The sequence below is a fragment of the Amblyraja radiata genome, chromosome 1, assembly GCF_010909765.2.
Source record: "Amblyraja radiata isolate CabotCenter1 chromosome 1, sAmbRad1.1.pri, whole genome shotgun sequence".
Lineage (NCBI taxonomy): Eukaryota > Metazoa > Chordata > Chondrichthyes > Rajiformes > Rajidae > Amblyraja > Amblyraja radiata.
This window is the reverse complement of record NC_045956.1, coordinates 174,382,781-174,400,826: the sequence shown is the minus strand read 5'-3', so window position 1 is coordinate 174,400,826 and position 18,046 is coordinate 174,382,781.

Genomic DNA, 18,046 nt, shown 5'->3' with positions numbered 1-18,046 from the left:
TGTAGGAGCAGGCCGTTCGGCCCTTCGAGCCAGTACCGCCATTTAATATGATCATGGCTGATCATCCAGAATCATCCTCATCACCCAGAATCAATACCCTGCTCCTGCTTTCTCCCGATATCCCTTGATTCCGTTAGCCCTAAGAGCAATATCTACCATATCCCCACCCAGTTTACATGGCACCCTTCTCAACATAAATTGTCCTTGGTGTGTGTGGGATACAATTAGTGTACGGGTGATCGCTGGTCGGCACGGACTCGGTGGGCCAAAGGGCCTGTTTCACACTGTATCACTAAACTAAACAAAGCACTGGGGGCATTGTTTGATAGTCAATTAGGATCATAACTGTAAAAAGGACTTGCTTGACACACAAAGTCTTTTACTACATAACTTTATTATATGCACTACACACACTATGCCCTAGCTGTCCGTGGTCATCACTGGAGCTAGAGAGCGAGCTGGAGGTGGGGAAGCTACAATTATACAAGAGACAATGGGGAGTGGTTAGTAGTGGTGAGGTCACTATGTTAAAGGAGCATGCACTGATCTACATCCTTCCTCTTGGAAACAAAAGCGACCACGGCTCATACGCTAGAATCAGACCATAAGCAGGGAACAGTTAGACTATATCATGATACAGACTACTCGCACACTCCGTACCGGACAGGCGGCTTGACCAACCGCCCAGAGCGGGTGCGCAACCCGCCTTCCCGTTCAACCGCAGGAGCCGCAGGGACGGGGGCAGGGACAGAGACGGGAGATCCGGGTGAAGAGCGCCCAGGGGAAGGATGAGGACGGGGAGGCGAAACAGGTACACTCGCAGGTGAGGCAGGAGAAGGAGGCTGGTGTGTGCGGGGCACAGATAGCTGAGAGGGCAGTGTCCGGGGCATGCGAGGAGTGACAGGGGCAGGAGGAGTTTCGGGCAGTGGGGAAGGGACAGGCGGCGAAAACGGGTCTGCGGGAGGCGGAGCAGGCTCGTTGACAAGTAGCAGGTGCTGGCGGGACCGACGGTACATGGTGCCCTCGTAGTCAACCAGGTATGACCGGGGAGAGTCAGCATTGCCAATGACAACGGCCAGCCGGTGATGACCGGAGGGGGACTGCATCCGGACAACCTGGCCTGGGAACAGACGGGGAAGGAGACGGGATGACTTGTCAAAGGAGCGCTTCTGGATGACCTGCTTCTCGATGATGCGCTCCTTGACAGCGGCAGGGCTCCGGACCGTGGGCTTGAGGGATTGCTGAGAGACCGGGAGAGGGGAGCGAGTGGTGCGGGACATGAGGCGCTGGGCAGGCGAACCGAGTGTGGGGTCCCGGGAAATGTTGCGGAGGTTGAGGAGGGCAAGGTAGAAGTCCGAATGAGCAAGCCGACAATGTTCCAGCAGCTCCTTGGCGCTGCGGACAGCGTGCTCTGCAAGGCCATTGCTTTGTGGGTACTCGGGGCTGCTGGTGATGTGGCGATTGTTCCAACGGGCGGCGAAGGCACGGAACTCCGCGCTGGAAAACTGGCCACCGTTGTCGGATTGGAGAGTCACCGGGGACCCAAAGGTCGAAAAGTGGCGGCGAAGCTTCCCGATGACGGCAGCAGACGTGAGGGACGGCAGCTGGTCCACCTCGAACCAGCTGGAGTAGGAGTCCACCAGGACCAGGAAGTGTTTGCCACGCCATTCGAATATGTCAGTGGCGACAGCCATCCACGGCAACTCGGGAGCCGGTTGCTGCATGAGAGGTTGGCGCTGTTGATGAGGCAGGAGACTGTTGCAGGCAGCACAGGCGGAGACCCTGTCCCGGATGTCCTGAACCATGTCAGGCCAGTAAAACTGGGCTTGTGCCTGGGACAAAGTGGCCTCCACCCCGGGGTGGCCGTTGTGGGCGGTTTGAAAGTAATGATCCCGCAGCGCGGCCGGCACCACGACCTTGTGACCCTTCACCACCACGCCGTTGTGCCGCACCAATTCGTCCCGAACCAGGAAGTAGGGCACGGCACCAGCCGGCAGGGAAGAGCATCGGTCAGGCCAGCCACGGCGGATGACGTCCGCAAGCTGTTGCAGGGCAGGATCAGCGGCAGTGTGTTTGACCAGGGACTGCATCTGCTGGGAAGGAACAATGTTAACGTTCATTACCATCAGGTCAGACGATTCGTATGGATGGCAGGCAACGGAAGGGAGCGGCGCACGGGACAATGTGTCGGCCACAAACATTTCCTTGCCCTTGCGGTACACAATCTGGAACGTGAAACGCTGGAGCTGCAGCATCATCCGCTGCAAACGTGAAGAGGCCGCATGGATGGGCTTGTTCAAGATAGAGACCAGCGGCTGGTGGTCAGTTTCAATGGTGAAGGTGTTGCCCAGAATGTAGTCCTTTGAATTTGGAGCATGCGAAAACCACGGCAAGGAGCTCCTTCTCGATCTGAGCGTAGCGCTGCTCAGCAGGGGTCATGGTGCGAGAGGCATAGGAAACAGGCAGCTGCCGATTGTCATAGAGCTGCAGGCAGGCGGCACCGAGGCCGAACTGAGATGCATCGCAAGTGAGGACGATTGGCCTGTTTAGATCAAAGAACTTGAGAGTCGGGGTGCGTGCGAGCTTGGACTTCAGGGCCACGAATGCCGACTGGTGATGCGGGAGCCAGACCCAGGCATTGTCCTTCTTGATCAGCTCCCTCAGGGGAGCACTCAGTTCGCTGAGGTCGGGTATGAACTTCCCCAGGTAGTTGACCATGCCCAGAAAGCGCTGCAGGCCGGGCACGTCGGTGGGAGCGGGCATTTCGGTGACCGCAGCCGTCTTCTGGGGGTCTGGCTTTAGACCCCCGGCCGTGAAAACGTGGCCTACGTAAGTGACTTCCTGAACGCGGAACCGACACTTCTTCGGGTTAAGTTTGAGATTGATCTCACGAGCCCTGTCCAGGACTTGACGGAGGTGCAGGTCGTGCTCAGCGACGTCCCTCCCGTATACCAAAATGTCATCCACAATGATAGCGCACGGCAACCCGGCAAACAGCTGTTCCATGGTGCGCTGGAAAACCTCGCTTGCTGAGTTGATCCCAAAAGGCATGCGGAGAAAACGGAACCTGCCGAAGGGTGTGATAAAGGTGGTCAGGAAGGATGAACGTTCATCCAGAGGGATCTGCCAAAAGGAGCTCTTGGCATCTAGGACCGAGAAGACTGTGGCCGGACCGACCTGTGCAGCGACGTCCTCCACCGTCCGCATGGGGTAGTGCGGGCGTTTGATAGCAAGGTTCAGGTCCTTCGGGTTGATGTAGATCCTGATCTCGCTCGCGTCCTTCTTGGCAGCGACGACCATGGTGGAGACCCACAGGGTGGGTGCGCTCACCTCCTTGAGAATGCCAGTGGAAACCATGTCACGCAGTGTGGACTCCACGCGGCCGTTCATGGCAAAAGACACACGGTGGGCCGGTCTAATCACCGGGTTGACCCCCGGGTCAACAACGATTTTGTAGGCACAGTCCAGTTTGCCCAGAACGTCATCAAAACGGTCGGGATACTCGTTCAGGGGGTCCATGGGAGCCTGCACCAGGCGGATGTCGCGGTGGAAAGAGACCAAACCAAAGTCCTGGCATGCACGGGCGCCCAGCAGGGTGACGTTTTCAGATTCCAGCCGGAGAAAAGTGAGGGGCCGAGAGGTCTCAAGAACTGTACAGATAACCGTGGCCTTCCCCACAGCGACCAGAATACCTCCCCCATAGGCATGAAGGCGGGAGTCATCGGGAGTCGCCCTCTCCCCCGAGCTTATCTGCTTGAAGAGGCTAACAGACATAACATTGGCAAAAGCACCAGTATTGACCTTCGCAGGGAAGGAGTGTCCATTCGCAGTAACATGTACAGAGGGATCTGTTATCAATGCAGGTGCACCCAAAAGCGAAAACACAGTTGAATCACACTGTGATAATGAGTTTAGGAGGAACTCGTATCAGAGTCAGGGAGTTCATCTGGCTGGTACTGGGAACCAGGCGCGCTATCACAGTCCACAAGGTTGTTTAGACTCCTTCTAGGCGCAGGGACAGGTTTCCCACGCGATCGACATGCTGCAGAAAAGTGGTTCAGCTTCCCGCAGGAATTACAAGTTTTACCCTGCGCTGGGCAAACGTTGAACTGGTGGGAAGAGAAATTGCAATTTGGGCAGCGACGAGGGGTGACCTTAGCGGGTGCAGTGGCGGTACACTGGCGTGGCGGGCAATTGATCCGCCGGCGGCCAGCAGTACCAGTGAAATTGATGTCCTGGGACACCGGTTGAGATACGGAGCCAACAGCAGAGGCCATGCGAGCGGCATGCATGGCATCCCTTAGCGTTAGATCAGGCTTCATCAGGAGCTCGTCACGCAGCTTAGAGTTTAGGAGACCGTTGACCAGGACGTCCCTGATCATTTCGTCCGGTGTTATCGCTTCAAGGCGGCACCGCCGAGCCATATGTCGCAAAGAGGCAATGAAAGCGTCAATGTGCTCACCGGGAGTCTGACGCCTTTGGAAGAACTTAAAACGCTCGATAATGTTATTGGTGGGTATATCGCAGAGGGCAGTGAATTTGGCTATGAGACATACCGGGTCGTTACGGTCTTCCGGAGGGGTGAACTCGAACGAGGCATAATGTTCCATTGCCTCCGGACCAGCCAGGTTGAGGAGTAGGTGAGCCTGTACCGCAGGAGTGGCACCAGGATGAGCGATCGCGATATAGTGTTCGTAGTCGCGCTGGAAGACAGTCCAGCGGTGCACGATGTCCGTGTCAAAAACGAGCGTGTCGGGACGACGACACGAGTTGGACATAGTAAAAATGTTGAGGTGGGGACACAACTGGGATAAACAAATAATAAAATAAAGCCGATGAACAGGAGACGCGAGTCTACCGCGCTGACACAATGTAAAAGGTCTTACTTGACACACAAAGTCTTTTACTACGTAACTTTATTATAAGCACTACACACACTATGCACTAGCTGTCCGTGGTCATCACTGGAGCTAGAGAGCGAGCTGGAGGTGGGGAAGCTACAATTATACAAGAGACAATGGGGAGTGGTTAGTAGTGGTGAGGTCACTATGTTAAAGGAGCATGCACTGATCTACAATAACCTTGGATTCATACAGCACAGAACAGGCCTTTCAAGTTCAAGTTCAAGTTCAAGTTCAAGTTCGTGAGTTTATTGTCATGTGTCCCTGATTGGACAATGAAATTCTTGCTTTGCTTCAGCACACAGAACATAGTAGGCATTTACTACAAAACAGATCAATGTGTCCATATACTATAATATAAATATATACACACATGATTAAATAAACTGATAAAGTGCAAATAACAGATAATTGGTTATTAATAATCAAAGTTTTGTCCGAGCCAGGTTTAATAGCCTGATGGCTGTGGGGGAGTGAACCTGGTTGTTGCAGTCTTCAGGCTCCTGTACCTTCTACCTGAAGGTGGCAGGGAGAGGAGTGTGTGGCCAGGATGGTGTGGGTCTTTGATGATACTGCCAGCCTTTTTGAGGAAGCGACTGCGATAAATCCCCTCAATGGAAGGAAGGTCAGAGCCGATGATGGACTGGGCAGTGTTTACTACTTTTTATAGTCTTTTTCTTTCCAGTGCGCTCAAGTTGCCGAACCAAGCCACGAAGCAACCGGTCAGCATGCTCTCTGCTGTGCACCTGTAGAAGTTAGAGAGAGTCCTCCCTGACAAACCGACTCTCCGTAAACTTCTCAGGAAGTAGAGGCGCTGATGAGCTTTCTTGATAATTGCATTAGTGTTCTCGGACCAGGAAAGATCTTCAGAGATGTGCACGCCCAGGAATTTGAAACTTCAAAGTAACCTGTCCATGCCGACCAAAATGCCCATCTTCTCCCATCTGCCCACTGTTGGCTTATATACCTCAAAACCCTTTACTATCCATGTACCTGTCCAAATGTCTTTTAAATCTTCATAAGATCATAAGATCAAAGGTGGGTCCACTGCTGAAGGAACAGATCTATTGTTGTGGATGGAAAACATTTCGCTTCTCCATAACCTGGCTAGAGAAAGGTCCCCCCGTCCAGCACAAGAGTTTTGAGTCTTCAACCCCGATAAGCAAATACTCTGTACATTCACCATATCAATTCCCCTCGTGATTTGATATTGTCATACAGTGTAGAAACAGGCCCTTCGGCCCAACTTGCTCACACCCACCAATATGCCCCATCTACATTCGCCCCCACCTGCCCGCGTTTGGCCTCTGATCAGCATTCATCCATACACTAATTCTATTTTTACAGAAGCCAATTAACCTACAAACCAGTACGTCTTTGGAATGTGGAAGGAAACTGGAGCACCCGGAGAAAAACCCACGGTCACAGGGAGAACGTACAAATTCTGTACAGACAGCACCTGTAGTCAGGATCGAAACCCAGGTCTCTGGCGCTGTAAGGAGGCAACCTCTTGAGGTTATGGGGAGAAGGCAAGAGAATGGGGTTAGGAGGGAGAGACATATCAATCATGGTTGAATGGCGGAGTAGACTTAGAAATAAATAGAAACATAGAAAATAGGTGCAGGAGAAGGCCATTCGGCTCTTCGAGCCAGCACCGCCATTCAATATGATGATGGCTGATTATCCAGAATCACTACCCCGTTCCTGCTTTCTCCCCATATCCCATGATTCCGTTTGCCTTAAGAGCTTTTTCTAAACTCTCTCTTGAATATATCCAGTGAATTGGCCTCCACTGCCTTCTGTGGCAGAGAATTCCTCAGATTCACAACAATCTGGTTGAAAAAGTTTGATGGGCCGAATGGCCTAATTCTGCTCCTATTACTTATGATGCTATGATCTTATGAACTTTACCGCTGCGCCAACATGACGCTCCCATTGTCCTGGCTGAATCTGCCTTGGATTGGACATGCTTGTGCCGTGCTCCCAATAACTTCTGGAAGAACAGACAGTTGGGGAAGTAATTTGTTTTAGATTCATAGGATGAGCTGAGCTAGTGAAGTGTTTAAGATTTTATCAAGTGTGTAATCTGGAAAAACACGTTAATTAACTCGTACCTTTACGATCTGCGGCGTACGTCTATTAATGCTCTCTGGTGGACTGGCGCACTCAGCAATTACTCTTTCCAAGCCCTCTCCTCTCCTGCACCGGGCTGATGATCCTCAGTGGGAGCATCTGCCCAGCCTGATTTACATTAATCATCCTTCAATGTCTTTTATGGGATCAGAGGTAATTTCTCTTCAACCTTCTGCTTTATCTACCATGCAGGAAGTGGAGATAAATGTTTTGGACGAGTGACTGGAGTGCAGTCTCAGGGTGCTCTCTGTTGGCCTCGATGACTGACTTTGTATTCAATGAAAGAAGAGCACGGTGGTGAGGCGGCGGTAGAGTCGCTGCCCTACAGCGCCAGAGAACCGGGTTCGATCCTGACTACAGGTGCTGTCTTCACAGTGTTTATACATTCTCTCTGTGACCTGCGTGTCTTTTCTTCAACTGCTCCAGTTTTCTCCCACACTCCAAACACGCACAGGTTAATTGGCTTCAGTGAAATTGTAAATTGTCCTTGGTGTGTAGGATAGTACAGTCAGTTCAGTTCAGTTTAGTTTAGTGTATTGTCACATGTACCGAGGTACAGTGAAAAGCTTTTGTTGCTTGCTATCCATTCAGCAGAACAATACATGATTACAATACATGATTACAATACATGATTACAATACATGATTACAATTCATGATTACAATACATGATTACAATTCATTATTACAATACGATTACAATACTTGATTACAATACATGATCACAATTCATGATTACAATTCATGATTACAATACTTGATTACAATACATGATTACATGAATACAATTCATGATTACAATTCATGATTACAATCGATTCATTTACCGTGTATAGATACATGATAAGAGAATAACATTTAGTGCAAGGTAAAGTCGGCAAAGTCCGATGAAGGATAATCCAAGGGTCACCGGTTTGTGAGCCGAGGTGTTCATGTGCGGGGATTGTTGGTTGGCACGGACTTGGTGGGCCGAAGGGCCTGTTTCCGCGCTGTATCTCTCAAACTAAAATGATGAGGAAAAGCTAACAGTCACAAAATGCTGGAGTAACTCAGCGGGTCAGGCAGCATCTCTGGAGAAAAGGAACAGGTGACGTTTCGGGTTGAGACCCTTCATCAGGTTGTCAGCATCCACATAACACTTCAACTGTAGAAACAAGGAACTACAGATGGTGGTTTATACCAAAGGTGGACAAAAAATGCTGGGGTAACTCAGCGGGAGAGGCAAGATCTCTGGATAAAAAGGATGGGTGATGTTTCGGGTCGAGACCATTCTTCAGAAGTGTCCCGACCCAAAACGTAACTTACACTTCAACTGTGTTCAGTTTTTGTCACCTTGCTACGGGGAGGATGTCGTTAATTTGAAAAAGCTGCAGAGACGATTTTACTCAGATGTTCCCAGGATTGAGGGTCTGCCCTACAGAGAGAGGTTGGGTAGGCTATGACTATTCCTTGCAGCGCAGAAGGATTGTAATCATTTATAGTCTTTTTCTTTGACTGGATAGCATGCTTTTCACTGTACCTTGGTAAAGTGACAATAATAAACTAAACTAAACTCAAGAAAATGGTTGGTTTGGTGTCGCATATAAACCAGAACATTTGAAGGTGGCAAACGTACTTCTCTGAAGCACATTGGTGAACCAGAATAACTTTAGACTTTAGACTGTAGAGAAACAGCACGGAAACAGGCCCTTCAGCCCATCGAGTCCATGTCGATCAGCGATCATCCCGTATGCTAACGCTATCCTAATGCACGGGGTGATCACTGGTCAGCATGGACGTGGTGGGCCGAAGGGACTGTTTCCGTGCTGTATCTACTACACTAGGAACAATTTACAATTCATAGCAGGGTGACAAAACAATAAATATTGAGCTCTGTATTTATACAGTTTAAGAAGAAACTGCAGATGCTGGATAATTGAAGGTAGACAATAATGCTGGAGAAACTCAGCGGGTGAGGCAGCATCTATGGAGGGAAGGAAATAGGCAACGTTTTGGGTCGAGACCCTTCTTCAGACTGAGTTTCACCCGCTGAGTTTCTGTATTTATACAGATAATGTTTAGTTTAGTTTAGTTCAGTTTAGTTTAGTTTACTTTGGAGATACAGCACGGAAACAAGCCCTTTGGCCCACCGAGTCCGCACTGACCAGTGGTCCCCGCACATTCACACTAACCTACACACATTATGACAATTTACAATTTTTACTGAAGCGAATTAACCTTCAAACCTGCACGTCTCCTAATTTGAGGAAGGACAATCTTGCTATTGAGGAAGTACAGTGTCGGTTCGCAAGGAAAATTTCCAGGATGGCGGCACTGTCATATGGTGAGAGAATGGAGCGGCTGGGCTTGTACACTCTGGAGTTTAGAAGGATGAGAGGGAATCTTATTGAAACGTATAAGATTATTAAAGGTTTGGACACGCTAGAGGCAGGAAAGATGTTCCTGATGTTGGGGGAGTCCAGAACCAGGCGCCACAGTTTAAGAATAAGGGGTAGGCCATTTAGAACGGAGATGAGGAAACACTTTTTCACACAGAGAGTTGTGAGTCTGTGGAATTCTCTGCCTCAGAGGGCGGTGGAGGCCGGTTCTTTGGATACTTTCAAGAGAGAGCTAGATAGGGTTCTTAAAGATAGCGGAGTCAGGGTATATGGGGAGAAGGCAGGAACGGGGTACTGGTTGGGGATGATCAGCCATGATCACATTGAATGGCGGTGCTGGCTCGAAGGGCTGAATGGCCAACTCCTGCACCTATTGTCTATTGTCTTTGGAATGTGGGAGGAAACTGGAGCGGTAATTCAGGTGGTCACGGGGTGAAAATACAAAACTCCGTGCAGACAGCACCCGTGGTCAGCATCCAAACCGGGTCTCTGGCGCTGTATGGCAGCTACACTACCACACCGCCATTTTTTAACGAAAATCTAAACGCATGGTGACAATCACGGAGAGTAGTTTTTTTTATTTCACTGATTTATTTATCAAATTGAAATTAAATCTCTCAGCTCCTCCCCTGGGATTTGAAGTTATGTCACTTGATCAATGGGCCAGACTCTCGCAAAGAAAATGGAAACTTAACTATTGATTTCTCACCAACCCTCTCGCTATTGACGATTGGGTGTCAGGACACAGAACGCAGGATATTTTATTCTGCAAACTTGTAATTTGTTATATTTCTTGTTGTGATTATCATTACTGCGTGTGTGCCGTATAATCTGTGAACTTCATGTGAACTAGGAATTTAATTGCAAAGGTCGACACAAAGTACTGGAGTAACTCAGCAGATCCGGCAGCATCTCTGGATAAAAGGGATAGGTGATGTTTCAGGAATATGCTGTCTATCATAGTCATAGAGAGATACAGTGTGGAAACAGGCCCTTCTGCCCCACTTGCCCACACCAGCTAACATGGCGCAGCTACACTAGTTCCACCTGCCTGCATTTGGTCTATGTCCCTCCAAACCTGTCCTATCCATGTACCTGTCTAACTGTTCCTTTAACATTGGGATAGTCCCAGCCTCAACTACCTTATCTAGCAGCTTGTTCCATACACCCACCACCCTTTGTTTGAAAAAGCTACCCCTCAGATTCCTATTAAATCTTTTCCCCTTCACCTTAAACATATGTCCTCTGGTCCTCGATACACCTGCTCTGGGCAAGAGACTCTGTGTATCTCTGCGATATCGCACTGCGATATCTTCTCAAGGTATGCCTACTTTGAAGAAGTTCTCCTCCTCTCTCCGGAAGAAGGGTTTCGGCCCGAAACGTTGCCTATTTCCTTCGCTCCATAGATGCTGCTGCACCCGCTGAGTTTCCCCAGCAATTTTGTGTACCTTCGATATTCCAGCATCTGCAGTTCCCTTTTGAAGACTCTGTGTATCTACCTGATCTATTCCTCTCATGACCTTATACACCTCTATACTATCACCTCTCATCCTCTTGCGCTCCACGGAATAAAGTCCCAGCCTGCTCAACCTCTGCCCAAAGCTCAGTCCTGGCAACATCCTCATACATCTTCTCTGTACCCTTTCCAGCTTGACAACATATTTCCTATAATATGGTGCCAAAGAACTGTGTGTGTGCATGTGTATGCGTGTGTAGACACAAAATGCTGGAGTAACTCAGCGAGACAGGCAGCATCTCTGGAGAGAAGAAATTAGAATTAGAATTAGAATTAGAATTTCCTTTATTGTCATTCAGACCTTACTGTCTGAACGAAATTTCGTGCCTGCAGTCATACATACAATAATACAATAATAAACAACAATAAACACAAATTAACATCCACCACAGTGAGTCCTCCAAGCACCTCCTCACTGTGGTGGAGTGGAGGCAAAATAAATGGGTGGCGTTTCAGGTCGAGTCCCTTGTGTGCGTGTGTATATGTGTATAAATATACTGAACCTTTTTCTTCGTTTATTATATTGTTTAAAATCAAGTGACGAGACTTCAATTCCCACTGTGGCAGCTGAGGAATTTAATTTTATATTGATAAAGAAATCAGTGATGGTCATCATGAATTTAGATTTTTTAAATAATGGCAGCACAGTGGTGCAGCGGTAGAGTTGCTGCTGCCTTATAGTGTTAGAGACCCGGGTTCAATCCTGACTGCTGGTGCTGTCTGTATGGAGTTTGTACGTTCTCCCTGTCACTGTGTGGGTTTTGTCTGGGTGCTCCTGTTTCCTCCTACACCAAAGACATACAGGTTTGTAGGCTAATTTGTTTCAGTAAAATTGTAAATTGTCCCTAGTGTGTAAGATAGTGTTTGTGTGTGGAGATCGCTGATCGGCGCAAATTCGGTGGGTTAAAGTGCATGATTCCACACTGCATCTCTAAATTAAACTAAACTAAACTAAATAATCATTCCATTTCGGACCCTAGGCAGTCATGATAAAATTGCAAGTTACATAGATACATAGAAAATAGGTGCAGGAGTAGGCCATTCGGCCCTTCGAGCCTGCACCGCCATTCAATATGATCATGGCTGATCATCCAACTCAGTATCCCGTACCTGCCATCTCTCCATACCCCCTGATCCCTTTAGCCACAAGGGCCACATCTAACTCCCTCTTAAATATAGCCAATGAACTGGCCTCAACTACCCTCTGTGGCAGAGAGTTCCAGAGATTCACCACTCTGTGTGAAAAATGTTTTTCTCATCTCGATCTTAAAGGATTTCCCCCTTATCCTTAAGCTGTGACCCCTTGTCCTGGACTTCCCCAACATCGGGAACAATCTTCCTGCATCTAGCCTGTCCAAGAGTCTAAGAATTTTGTAAGTTTCTATAAGATCCCCTTTTGTAAGTTTCTATAAGATCCCCAAGAATTTTGTAAGTTTCTATAAGTTCACGCATAAATAACAACATGGTTCCAATGTGCCTCGTTTTATCTTTCAAGATTGTAAATACCAGAACCATCACTTGAGTGAGACACATTTAATAACCTTTTGGAATGCTTGATGCACTCAAACCTTTCCTCCATCAAAGCATCTTTGTTGGGCTAATGATCGAATATCAGACATTTCTACATCAGGCGGTCCAGGGTTTTATAGCAGCCGAACAGGATGAATATGGAACAATCAAAGGGGGAGAATGAGCTAGTCATGTTGCCATTGGTGTGCTTTGTCTATTATAAATTAAAGACGTCTTCAGACTAATGGGCCTGTCCCACCTGGACGATTTTTCAGTGGACTGCCAGCGAGACTGAAAATACCGGAAACTGGAACGGCAAGTGTCAGAGTGGAACACACACACACAAACACATCTCAAAGGAGGGGGCCAGGGAAAGCGGGGGTGCTGTCTGAAATTCACCCGGTGCAAAGCCAACGTGATACAGACACACACCACGACCAACAGGAATGTTAAGACGGCCAGCACAGTGTACGGTAAGTCCTTTAACGGAGGGGTGGAGGGGAAAATGGGGGAGAAGGGGGGGGAGAAGGGGGTGGAGAAGGGGGGGGGGGAGAAGGAGTAGTGACAACTTTTAAGAAGCCAGCCAACTTTTAATAAGCCAGTGATACACAGCTGTGAAATTTAGCGGGCATTTAACATTACCGGTCGGTTATCCTTGGTTCTGCAAACTCATGCTTATGTTTTTTTTCCCCAATGAGCCAATGAAAATGCCCAGTCAGCAAAGGCGATTAACTAAAACTACCTACGACTACCTCGACTACCCATAACTACATGGCGACCCCACTACAACTGCACCTACGAATACAGGATTATCGATTTCTCAATGGCGACCAATTTGAAAAATTTCACACGTCAGACACGATATTTATCTTTCCTATTAATTTATTTTCTTTGACGGAGCGAAGTGGCAGGTGCAATGACTGATTCATCTAACTTCCCGAGGAGTGGGGGAGAGAGTTGAGGATCGCTGTTAGAGATGGCGGGTTGATTGCCGCATTCTTATCGAGCACCATGGCCGTGCTGGGGTGGACCGAGTTGGGGATAGGGAGATGGCAGCGTTATTTATGGCTTTAGTGGGGCAGAAAATATTAGCTTTCCATCCGACAAGGTCCCACTTGGTGCAAATGTAATAATTAATGAATCATGCATTTTGAGTGACAATGAAAGCTTTTTTATGTTGATCCATTTTTGGCACGTGAGCGTTAGTGCCAAGGCCAATGTATATGCGCGATTCTGCTACTCCTTGGGTAGTGGGCGGTGATCTGCCTCCTGGAAATGCATCAATCTGTGCAGTGAAGATGCTCCCACAACCCCGTGAGGTGGGATGCAGCACCATTATCCAGCAATAACACTAGCCACAAACTCTTTGAATCACTTCCCTCTGGAAGGTGACTCCGGACTATCTGCCACAGCTTTTTTCCACAAGTGGTAGCTCTATTCAATAACCAAAAATCTGTAGCCTCCTTTTCCTCTGGTATTTTATTTAATTCACATGTTTAATCGATAATGTTTCATTATTAATGTTTTGTGTCATTCCTAACTGTCATGTTGTCACGTGCGAGCGGAGCACCAAGGTAAATTCCTTGTATGTGAATACTTGGCCAATAAACTTATTGATTGATTGATTGATATTCATTGTAGTTGAGACGTAGTTGAGGCAGGGACTATTGCAACAGACAATTAGACAGGTACATGGATAATGTTGGAAGGAATTGCAGATGTTGGTTTACAACGAAGATAGACACAAAATGCTGGAATAACTCAGCGGAACAGACAGCATCTCTGGAGAGAAGGAATGGGTGATGCTTTGGGTCAAAACGCTTCTTGGATAGGACAGGGTTGGAGGGATATAGGCTAAACTCAGGCAGGCAGGTGGGACTAGTGTAGATGAGACAGGCTGTATGCCTCTTATGACTCTCTGGCTCTCTAACATTGAAGGATCTCGCTCTCCTATCCCACAGCCAACAATGGACCATTGTGGGCTCCCTAATTCTTTGATTTGCTTTTTGCATATCTTCCATTCATTTGTCTCAAGTACCATCTATATCTCTCATTCCCCTTTCCCCTGACTCTCAGTCTGATGAAGGGTTTCAACCTGAAACGTCACGTGTGACTTTTCTCCAGAGATGCCGCCAGACCCGCTGAGTTTCTCCAGCTTTTTGTGTCTGTTCTCACTCTCACAGTCCCATCATCCATTTTCCTCGTTATTTTTCTTTCTATGTTGAATTCATTCAATTTTTCTCTTTGGCATTTACTTATTTTGCATGGAACGTCAAACATAGTACAATGGTTTTAGTGTGGCACGGCAGCCCAGCAGTAGAGTTGCTGCATCACAGTACCAGAGACCCGGGTTCGATCCTAACTACCACTGCTGTCTCTGTGTGGAGTTTGTACGTTCTCCCTATGACTGCGTGGTTTTTCTCCAGGTGATCCGGTTTCCTTCAACATTCCAGGGATGTGCAGGTTCATGGGTTAAGTGGCTAGTGTGCAAGGTAGAACTAGTGTATGGGTGATCATTGGTCGGCGTGGACTGTCAGTACGGGTGTCAGATGTTATGGGGAAAAAAGGCAGGAAATAAAGGGGAGGCCATTAAAGACTGAGGTGAGAAAAATCTTTTTCACCCAGAGAGTTGTGAATTTATGGAATTCCCTGCCAAATCATTGGATGGATTTAAGAGAGAGTTAGATAGAGCTCTAGGGGCTAGTGGAGTCAAGGGATATGGGGAGAAGGCAGGCACGGGTTATTGATAGGGGACGATCAGCCATGATCACAATGAATGGCAGTGCTGACTCGAAGGGCCGAATGGCCTCCTCCTGCACCTATTTTCTATGTTTCTATGTTTCTAAATGGGATTGAGAGGGAAAGATAGATCAGCCATGACTGAATGGTGGAGTAGACTTGATGGGCCGAGTGGTCTAATTCTGTTCCTATAACTTATGAACTAATGACTCGGTGGGCCGAAGGGCCCTGTTGCACTCTGTATCTCTAAACTACACTAAAGTACAGCACAGGACCAGGCACTTCGACCCACAATAGGCATGCCGAACATGACATCAATTCATAAGACCTAAGAGCGTTGTTCGGTCATAATGCCCATTGAGTATGCTCTGCATTTTAAATTAATGTCATCTGGATGCATGTGATTCATATCCCTCTGTTCCTTGCATATGTATGTCAAGAGAGACAAGAGTGTTTTATTATCATGTGTAATGAAATGGGACAATTACATTATTACTTGCAGCAGCACAACCAGTTTGTAAACACAGTACTCAGTGCCCACTAAAAGCCTCTTAAACACCATTATCGTATCTGCCTCCGCCACCACTATCTCTGGCAGCGCTTTCCAGGCACCCATAAAAATACTTGGCCCACACATCTCCATTGAATTTTACCCCTTTCACCTTAAAGTTATGCAGTCAAATCTTTGACATGTCCACCCTTGGAAAATAAGTTCTGACCGTCTACCATATCTATACTTCTCATAATTTGATATATTTCTAACTGGTCTCCCCTCAACCTCCAGCATTCCAGAGGAAATGATCCAAGTCTGTTCAATTTCTCCTTACAGCTTGTACCCTATTAATTCTGACAAAATTGTGGTAAACCTCTTCTGTACCCTCTCGAAAGCCTCCACACCCTTCCTGTAATGGGCGACCAGAAATGCACCCAATACTCCAAATGCGGCCTTACCAAAGTCCTCTAAAGTAAGTATGCAGATGATACTAAGATAGGTGGTGTTGTGGATAATGAAGTAGATTTACAAAGTCTACAGAGAGATTTAGGCCATTTGGAAGAGTGGGCTGAAAGATGGCAGATGGAGTTCTTTCTTACACACTTAATGTCCATGTTTATGTCCATGTCTATATTCAGTTTAGTTTAATTTATTGTCACATGTACCGAGGTACAGTGAAAAGTTATTTGTTGCGTGCTAACTAGTCAGCGGAAAGACAATACATAATTACAATCGAGTCATCCACAGTGTACAGATGCAGTATAAAGGGAATAATGTTTGGTTCAAGATAAGGTCTAGGGTCTTCAATGAGGCAGATAGTAGCTCAAGACCCCTCTCTAATTGTTGGGAGAATGATTCAGTTGCCTGGTATTAGCTGGCAAGAAATTGTCCCTTAATCTGGACGACAGATGGCACAATGGGCTAAGTGTTCGGCTGGCAACCTGAAGGTGGCCGGTTCGAATCCTGCTTGGAGTGTGTACTGTCGTTGTGTCCTTGGGCAAGACACTTCACCTACCTTTGCCTGGGACTAGAGACGGAAATTAGCTACTGATTGGCTACAATCTCGCATATTTACATGCAAATGTTCATTAATATGCACTGTCCCTATAAACAAATTATTATATTATTATTATTATTATTATTATTATTATCTGAAGGTGTGCATTTTCACATGTACCTCTTGCGTGATGGGAGAGGGGAGGGAGGAGTGACCGGGGTGAGACTGGTCCTTGATTATGCTGCTGGCCTTACCGAGACAGCATGAGGTGTAGATGGAGTCAATGAAAGGGAGGTTGGTTTCTGTGATGGTCTGGGCTGCATCCAAAATTCTCTGCAAATTACTTGCGGTCTTGGATGGAGCTGTTCCCAAACCAAGCTGTCATCCACCCTGATAAAATGGTTTCTACGGCACATTTGTAGAAGTTGGTGAGAGTTGTTTGGGGCCTGCCGAACTACCTAAGCCCTCGAAGGAAGTACGTGATATTGGTGTGGTCTCTTGGCCATTGCTTCCATATGGCTAGTTCGGGATAAGTTGCTGGTAATATTTACTCCCAGGAGCCTGAAGCATCTCTACTTAGTCTACAATATATTGTATACTGGGGTATGTGTACCATTTCGCTTCCTGAAGTTGATCTCTATCTCATATGTCTTGCTAACATTGAGAGAAAGGTTGTTGTCTTGACACCAGGTCACAAGGTTCTCAATCTCCTTCCTGTACTCTGTCTCATAGCGGCATTTTCCTTGAATTTGTAAATTGAATTGGATTTGTACTTGGTTCTCTATGCCAATGCCTATGTTTAAGCCTATATCTATGCCTATATCTGTGCCTATGTCTGTATGTCTGTGCCTATATCTGTATAGCAGGACCTGTCATGAGAGAGAAAAACCAAAGTTCAAGCTAATTTCTTTCTTCCTCTACAGATGCTGCCTGACCAGCTGAATATTTGCAACATGATCTATTTCTATTTTCAAACCAACTTCTATGGTTTTTAACTATCAGTAATAATGATGGTTTATAGTCATTATTACCTCTGCAATGGTGACTTCTGTTATAACAAAGTAGAGAGGGAGACAGAATAATGTATTGTTCATTTGGAGTCATAAAAAGAGAGTGTCATACAGCATGGAAACAGGCCCTTCGGCCCAGCTTGCCCAAGCCGAACTACATGTCCCATCACTACTGCTACCTGCCCACATTTGGACTGTCGCCCTCCAAACCTTTCCTATCCATGCAGCTGTCCAAATGTATTTTAAATGTCATTATAGTTTGTCCCTCAACTACCTCCTTTGGCAGCTCATTCCATATTGCCACCACCCTATATGTGAAAAAGGTTGTCCGTCAGATTCCCACAAAATCTTCCTCTCACACCTGACACTTG